We start from the raw sequence: 7,478 nt of genomic DNA, 5'->3' as shown, positions 1-7,478 counted from the left end.
CCACTTTGCAAAGAGAAACCAGGCCTGTCTGAATCTGGCCTGCACGCTCTGTGGCAGACTCCAACACTGGGAGGCCAGCTCCCCTATTCCCTTTCTGCTTTAGAACCACCAAAACCAGTCCTGGGATCCAGAGGGAAAGGGAAGCAGAGGGCTTCCCCTTTGTTGTTAACATTCCTGGTGACCATTGCATCTTCCTCTCCTGTTGTCACCAGAAGCCCAAGTCCCCATATAAGTGTTCCAGCTTTTGACCATACTTGGGCACAAAGCAGCTTGTGGAGAACATATCATCACCCATCACCTACAGTTTATATAATCTTCCTGCCTTAATTCCTGCACATGAAGTTTCTCTGGCCTCCATCTCTGAGATGGAGATGAGAACTTACCCAGGAGTTACTTTGCTCAAATACATTTGTTATACAGTTAGACTTGATCTGGCTTACTGCGTTGGTGCAGAAACGTATTATCCAGGAACAGAAAACCAATTGCTCATGAACTTCTGTGGCACTCCCTCAGAGGTATCTCCCTAATATACCTAGAATTGACCACTGCAGCCAAGATGCCCTTTGTACTGTCTTTCAGAAATGTGTGCAAAAGTATAAAAATATCATGCTTTGATTTTTCAGACCTCACTATTCTAAAGATCACTATGTATGTGTGAATGACTAAAATTATGCCCTTTCCCTTGTTTTTGTTTTGTTATGTTTTTGAGACACAATCTCACTTTGTAGACCTGACTGTCTTAAAACTCTCCATGTGGACCAAGCTGGCTTGGAAGCACTCACAGTGATTGGCTTCCTTCTGCCTCCAGAGTGCTGGGGTAAAGAATGGAGGCCACCACACCTAGCTGCTTTTCTCTAAGAGGCTGTTGTACTGAGTCTCTAGATCCTGCCAAAAGGCCCACTTGAGGGTAGGGGACTTGGTCTCTCTCCTACAGCCTGCTCACCCTTTCTCTGCTCAGAATATGGGGCAAGGGATGGAAGTGCTGACACTTCATTCCCTGGGGATTCAGTTTGACCCTGTGAGCCACAGGAGAGCAGGCAAGTATGCAAAAATAAAGTCTCAGCACCCAACAACAGCAGGCGCCAGCTCTTGGGACTCAGGCCCAAGTGGTATGTGTGGTGTTCTGTGCTGTGTGGGTCAGTCAAGAGTCACACCGGAATGTTTAAGGACGTTTTCAGGGGCAGAGGAGCCAGCTTTTGAGGAACTGACTGCTCACAGCTTTGCAAACGCCCACTTTAATGTTATACAAATTACTTATTTAGCAAGTCAATTTCTGCATACCAAAAGTTCTTATCTGGAGTTTGAACGAACAGTTTGAAGGAACCTTTTATCTAAGCAACTCTCAACCTTGAGAGCTCCCAATTTGCCAGGTACTTTCAAGACTATGCAAAGGCTTGTTAATTCCTTCAAAAGAAGAATTCAAAAGCTAACAATCACTTGCTCTAAAAGGAAGTTTGTTTGGCACTGGGAAGGCAGAGGCAGGTGGATCTCTGTGCATTCAAGGCCAGCCTGGTCTACAAAGCAAGTGAGTGCCAGGACAGTGATGGAGGCGGGTCTTCTATCAATCTGTTGATTTCATTGGTTAATTAATAAAGAAAACTGCTTGGCCTGATAGGTTAGAACATAGGTGGGTGGAGCAGACAGAACAGAATGCTGGGAAGAAGGGAAGTGAGTCAGATGCAATGAAGCTCGGACCCAAGATGGACATAGGCTAAAATCTTCCCGGTAAGCCACCCCTCGTGGTGCTATACAAATTACTAAATATGGGTTAATCAAAATGTGAGAGTTAGCCAGTAAGAGGCTGAAGCTAATGGGCCAAGCAGTGTTTAAAAGAATACAATTTGTATGTTGTTATTTCGGGGCATAAGCTAGCCAGGCAGCCGAGAGCTGGGCGGGAACGCAGCCCATTGCTCATCACTATAGGACAGTTTCCAAAGCTACAGAGAGAAGCCCTGTCTAGAAATCCTCCCCGCCCCCAAAACCCAAACAAAACAAAACAAAGGTAGTTCAAAGTCTGGGAGCAATCACTCTGAATTCGAGCCAGATGCAAAGGCTCTGTGAAATCTCTCGCTACAGGTGTACCTCATGGAGACAACTGGGAACTTCTCACAGCCAGCAGAAGAGACGCGTGTTTCATGCTGTGTGTGCAATGCTCTAGGCAGGCAGCAGAAGCTGGGGGACCGTTTGATGGGGCAAAGGTTAGAAGGGTAGCAGACCATCAAACTGAAGAGCAGGTCAGAAGTGCAGGGCAGTCACAATGGGACTGAAGCAGCCAGGGAAAGGAGTGACAGATCCTAAATACAGCGTAGTCTTGTGTCCTGAGCATCCTATGGAGAGAAAGTGTCTCTGCAATAGAAATACTCAGGACCACAGCCTGAGTCTGTGGCTGTCAACAGCATGTGACTCCTTCAGAGCATCATTGCCAGGGAGTCTTATTTTTGTTGTTTTGAAGTTATGCACAGTGTGTGTGTGTGTGTGTGTGTGTGTGTGTACCAAGACATGCCACAATAAACTTGTGAAAGGGGACAAGCCAAGAGAGCCACTTCATTTCTTCCATTTTTTTCTTCTTTGGTGGCCTACCACCCAACTTCCAAATAAACACAAGGAGACTTAATTTTTCTTATAAATGCCCGACTTTAGCTTGGCTTTAGCCAGCTTTTCATAACTTAAATTATCCCATCTACCTTTTGCCTCTGAGATTTTTTTCTATTAATCATAATTCCAAACTGGTGTGGGATTGTTTGTGATTTACGCCATCATCTGGCGCCCAACATTTGGTTTTAGGACCCCTCCTTTCCCCGCTCGGCTGCCTGCCGCCAGCGCGGCTTGGCGCGAGCCCTCCCTCCCTCAGCGGAGGCCTGTGCCTTGTGCGTGGAGACAGCGTTTAATATAAATTACACACAGTGGCTTTTCTTGCTGAAATTCTTTATATTTTCTCTTTACACGCCTCAGATTGACTCCAAGTCCCCACGCACCCTATCGTTTGCCTCCCCACGTGGATTTAAACTCCACAGGCCCGCACAGTCTCTGCCCGCCTGGCCTACTCTTTTCTGAGACGCTTTTAAATCTCCCTTGCAAGTGCAGTGCTTGGGTGGAGCAAACCAGCATGCAGGCGGTTGCCGAAAAAACTGCAACCCCTCAGGGCGACTCTGTCACGTGGAGGCCATACGCAGCTGCGGCTTCCAGGTTGCTCTTCTTTTCCCTTGGATTCTGGGTTTCTAGTTCTGTGTATGGAATTGATTTAATTACATTTTCTTTGTTGAGCAACTCGCATTTCCCAGTTTTTAACAAATACTAAGGCGGACACTGAAACAGGATCCCGTTTTAATCAACTTTGCAGCTGTTCTAGTCGCGACTCTGCAACAGCACCACCGGCTGGATAATAGGTAATATGTCAGTTTTCATTTCCAACGCAAATTTTACTGTTTTGTTTATTAATACATTGGACTATATCATGCAAGGTTTATATGATTATGGGGATACCTTAATTTGCTTATTACTAGGTTTCAGTTTTATTTTCCATATTCTATCATTAAGGAAGAATAAGGCACTCGTAAGAACTATACAATCTCTATGGACTAATAATGAACAACTAGTAGAAAGGATTAAAATTATTGAAAATCAGAGGTTAATTGAACAAGTGGATACTATGATAGACAAAATTGACTCCATATCCAAGGGTACTAGGAAGTTACCTGAAAGGGTTCAGGCTGTTGAATTTGATGTTCAGACGTTATCACAAAGTTTTGATAAGGTAACAGACAGAATGTACCTCCAAGATGGGAATCTACATGATGTACAAGAAAAGTTTAAAGAGGACATATTATCTTTGAAGGAAAAAATTAAAACTTTGGAAACACAAGTACAGAATAGAGACCAAAAATTTGATACCTTAGTGAAATCACTAGAAACACATACAGGTCAGGAGATTCAGGATTTAAGAGAGATGATGATAAAAAGATTTGAAAAGATTGAAGAATTTATTGGAGCTGGTGAACAGAGTAAGGAGGCACAAGGACAGGCTACAATGCCACCACCAGCTATTAGAACTGGCTTACCCAGGGTTTTAGCGACATACCCTGTAATTAATTCTGACAAAGCATCAACTTCCAAAGGCTCAAAGGGAGTCAAAGATGCTAGATGGAAGCCAATAGAACTGAATGATCTAAAAGAAATTAAGCAGGCTGTTGTTAATTATGGCTTGCACTCTGCATTTGTTAAGGAAATGATAAAGACTTGGGCCTCTAATGTCAGAGCTACCCCCCATGATTTCTCTCAGTTAGTGTCTGCAGTTTTAGATGATGGACCTTCCTTGATGTTTGGAATTTATTTCAGAGAAGAATCCAAACATATGGAACAGCAAGGAAGAGCAAAAGGTGTGGAGGTTTCCCAAGATCAAATTCTTGGTGTAGGAGCATATGCTGATCCACAGGTCCAAGCTCTTTACGACGAAGAAGTATTATGTCTATGTCACCAAGCAGCCTTAAATGCTTGGAATAGGATACAAGATCCAGCGAAAAGGGTCGAATCATATACAAGGATTAGGCAGGGACAGAGAGAACCCTTTATTGACTTTTTGCAAAGATTAATTAAGGCTCTGGACATAGAGGTAACAGACCCAGAAGCTAGACGAATACTTCTTGAATCTCTAGCTTTTGAAAATGCAAATGTAGATTAAAAAGGTAATTGGGCCTTTAAAGTCTAGATCAGCACCTATGGATGAATGGATTCAGCATACGATGAATATTGAGATGTTTAGCTATAATGATGAATCTTGGGTAGGAGAAGCAATTTCCAAAGCAATGAGGAGACATCAAACTGCCAGGTGTTTTAATTGTGGTAAATTAGGGCATCTGCAAAGGGATTGCAGACAAAGAATTTCTAGGAATAATATCTCCTCTGGGAATGACAAAAATAGGAGACCTCGGCCTTCAGGTATATGTAGGAGATGCGGTAAAGGCCGACATTGGTCCAACGAATGCAGGTCAACAACAGACAGACAAGGAAACCTGATACCATCGGGAAACCCCTTGAGGGGCCTCTCGCAGGCCCCCAAGCCAACAGTGGCCCAGTCATTCCCAGTCACAGTGGAGAACGTGCCTCACCAAGAAAACTAAAAGCTCCAATTTCTGCTGTAAAAAGTAATACTGGTCTAAATGATGAATTACATGTGGAGGGCCAGTCAAAAAATCCAGTAGGACAGAGTAAACGTATATTTTGGCAGACTTCTATTAATGATCAAAGACCAAAGCTAAGAGTCTGTATAAATGGCATTTTTATTGAAGGCTTATTAGACACAGGTGAGGATGTAAGTATCATTACTCCAGAATCTTGGCATCTGAATTGGCCTCTTCAAGAGGTAGATGTTCAGTTCCTGGGAATTGGAACCCTGTCTCATGTAAAACAAAGCACAAGATGGGTCGAATGCATAGGGCCTGAAGGGCAAATAGGAAGACTAAGGCCATATATAGCCAATATTGCAATAAATTTATGGGGCCGTGACCTGCTACAACAATGGAATACCCAGATTAACATTCCTGCAGTCTCAGGAACTCATAATTCTGGGAAGGATGTAATAAAGTACCATGCACAAAGGTCACCAGCCATTCAGGCTGTACAAGAACATAAAGCAACTAACAAAACAAACCTTTAGAGGTACTAACAGCCCTACCTTTAAAATGGCTAACTGAGAAGCCAATATGGGTTAAACAATGGCCTTTAGCTGAAGATAAATTACAGGCATTGGAACAGCTGGTACAAGAGCAACTAGATGCTCACCATATTGAGGAATCAACCAGCCCTTGGAATTCTCCTGTGTTTGTTGTAAAAAAGAAATCTGGTAAATGGAGAATGGTGACAGATCTAAGAGCTGTCAACAAGGTAATTCAACCTATGGGCCCACTACAATCTGGAATTCCTTTGCCTTCTCTATTACCAAAAGGATGGCCTCTTATAGTTATTGATTTGAAAGATTGTTTTTTCACTATACCTTTACAAGAAAAGGATAGAGAAAAATTTGCCTTCACAGTGCCTACTTATAATAATTCTCAGCCTACTAAGAGATATCAATGGACTGTCCTCCCACAGGGGATGCTCAATAGTCCCACATTGTGCCAATATTTTGTAAGTAAGCCATTGGAAATAATTCGTAAACAATTTCCCAAGTCAATAGTTTATCATTATATGGATGACATTTTGCTATCTGATTCAAATAAAGATACTTTAGAAAGGATGTTTGAAGAAGTAAAGAAAGTCTTGCCTAAATGGGGATTACAAATTGCCCCTGAAAAAATTCAAAGAGGAAATTCTATTAATTACCTAGGTTACAGAATAGGGTTAGAGAAAATTAAAACGCAAAAGGCACAAATTAGGAGAGACAGGTTACAGACTCTTAATGACTTCCAAAGATTGTTAGGAGACATTTCCAGTCTACGACCAGCTGTTGGGATAACACCTGATCTAATAGTTCATTTAAACAAAACCTTAGATGGTCCCAGAAAACTGACAGCTGAAGCAGAAAAGGAACTGACAATGATTGAGGAAAAATTACAGGAGGCACATGTGGATAGGGTGAACCCAAATCTTAGCTGCATCCTAGTCATATTGCCTTCCAGAATTTCTCCTACAGGGATTTTAATGCAGAGGGAAGATACTATTTTAGAGTGGATATTTATGCCTAATAAACCAAGTAAAAAATTAAAAACTTATGTGGAAAAAGTCTCTGAATTAATTATAAAAGGTAAGCTGAGACTTCGTCAACTAGCAGGTATAGACCCAGCAGAAATTATAGTGCCTTTTACTACTGAGGAAATAAAAAAGTTATGGAAGACAGTGAACCATGGCAAAGAGCTTGTGTTAATTTTTTTGGGAGAAATTAACAGCAACTATCCCAAAAGTGATAGGCTTAACCTCATAAAGAGAACTTCTTGGATTCTTCCTAGAATTGTACGTGATGCTCCAATAACTGGAGCCCGTACGTTTTATACTGATGCAAATAAATCAGGGAAAGCTGGTTACAAGTCAGATGAATTGAGTAAGGTGGAACAAAGCCCTTATAATTCTGTCCAAAAGGCAGAATTATATGCCATTCTTATGTTGCTAAGGGACTTTAAAGAACCTCTTAATATAGTTACAGATTCACAATATACAGAAAGAGTTATCTTGCATATTGAAACTGCTGAATTTATTCCAGATGACACAGAGTTGACTTCATTGTTTATCCAGGTACAAGATATAATTAGGAATAGGCTTTGTCCAATGTACATAACACACATCCGGTCCCACACGGGTCTGCCTGGTCCTCTAGCACAAGGTAATGCAGAGATTGATCAATTATTGATTGGAAGTGTGTTGAAGGCCTCAGAATTTCATAAAAAGCATCATGTCAATAGTAAAGGCCTAAAGGAAGAATTTTCCATTACATGGCAACAAGCTAAGGACATTATAAAGAGATGTCCTACTTGTTCTTTCTATAATCA

General features: G+C 41.8%; 1 non-coding gene across 1 annotated transcript; it reads right to left on the bottom strand.

The window, feature by feature from the left end:
* Positions 1–22: 22 nt before the first annotated feature.
* Positions 23–152, bottom strand: LOC119808580. The gene has a single exon (XR_005284503.1). It is a non-coding gene; the product is annotated as a small nucleolar RNA SNORA61 (small nucleolar RNA).
* Positions 153–7,478: the final 7,326 nt, after the last annotated feature.

Source organism: Arvicola amphibius, chromosome 2 (assembly GCF_903992535.2).
Source record: "Arvicola amphibius chromosome 2, mArvAmp1.2, whole genome shotgun sequence".
Classification (NCBI taxonomy): Eukaryota; Metazoa; Chordata; class Mammalia; order Rodentia; family Cricetidae; genus Arvicola; species Arvicola amphibius.
This window is presented reverse-complemented; position numbering and strand designations above follow the sequence as displayed.